The sequence below is a fragment of the Sceloporus occidentalis genome, unplaced genomic scaffold, assembly GCF_023333645.1.
Source record: "Sceloporus occidentalis isolate IW3139 unplaced genomic scaffold, rSceOcc1.0.p SCAF_1, whole genome shotgun sequence".
Classification (NCBI taxonomy): domain Eukaryota; kingdom Metazoa; phylum Chordata; class Lepidosauria; order Squamata; family Phrynosomatidae; genus Sceloporus; species Sceloporus occidentalis.
The window spans coordinates 221,718,506-221,719,752 of record NW_028316981.1 but is presented as its reverse complement, the minus strand read 5'-3'; positions in this window follow the sequence as shown (position 1 = coordinate 221,719,752).

The window sequence follows — 1,247 nt, the reverse complement described above, 5'->3', positions numbered from 1 at the left end:
GAGTTGAGTGGTGTGGGTTATTGGTCTCAACTCTCCCCTTTGCTGTTCCACTCCAAGCTCATAGAATCATACAATTGGAAGAGACCCCAAGGGCCACCCCCTTCTGCCATGCAGGAATATACAATCAAAGGCCTGTTACAGACTGCCAAAATAAAGCTGCTTGGGGTCTCTTTGGAGGTATGCTATTTAAATGATGCATGGGTCCTAAGAGTCCGGAGGTCGCACCAAAGCCACGCTCCATTCCTAAGCACTGGAGTGCAGCTTTGGTGCAGCTTCTGGATTCTTAGGATGCATGCATCATTTAAATAGCATACCTCCAAAGAGACCCAAAGCAGCTTTATTTTGGCAGTCTGTAACAGGCCAAAGCATCCCCGACAGATGGCTATCCAGCCTCTGTTTAAAAACCATTTTGGTTGCCTTCCTCTGGGCAAGCTCTAGCTTGTCAGCATCCTTCTTGAATTGTGGTGCCCAGAACTAGACTTAGTACTCCAGATGAGGCCTGACAAAAGCAGAATAGAGTGGCACTATTACTTCTCTTGATCTAGACACTATACTTCTTTTGATGCAGCCTAAAATCGCATTGGCCTTTTTACATGCCGCATCACACTGTTGACTCATATTCAACTTGGTTCATTTTCCCATTCTTTCACCACCACCCATCCCTTCCCTCCTTCCTTATGTGGTCAGAGAGAGTAGGCCAAGACAGGGTGCTTTGTATACACCCCTCTCCATGATCTCTCAACCCAGGCTCGTTTCACTTCTAAGAATGGGATTCAAGCTTGATATCTTGAAACAAATAAGTGCAAATCTCAAAATATACATATCGGCCATATTGTGACGTCCATCACTCTTTTGTGTCACATGCTTTCACGTTCCCTCCATCTTATGGTGGACCTATTGCAAGTTATGGATTCATAGGAGATTTGCCATTATAACTTTCCCAAGGCCACGCAGTGGTTTCAATGGCTTGAGGGGGATTTGAACGCTGGTCTCTTGGGAGTTATAGTCCATCCCTCAACTGCACTACACTTGCTCTCAAGTCACCCCCTTCTACTTTTTGTCCTCAGGACGAATCCCCTTTCTTCATATGGTCCCCCCTCCCTCACCCAAGGAGTGTAAACAGTCATAAATTAAGTCCCCCAATGAAATATCTCTAGTTTTTGTTTATGAAGTCAGGATTTAGACATCGTTTTTACTCAAGGACACTTTGCAGATACAGTGGGCCCTTGGTATCCGCTGGGCTTTGC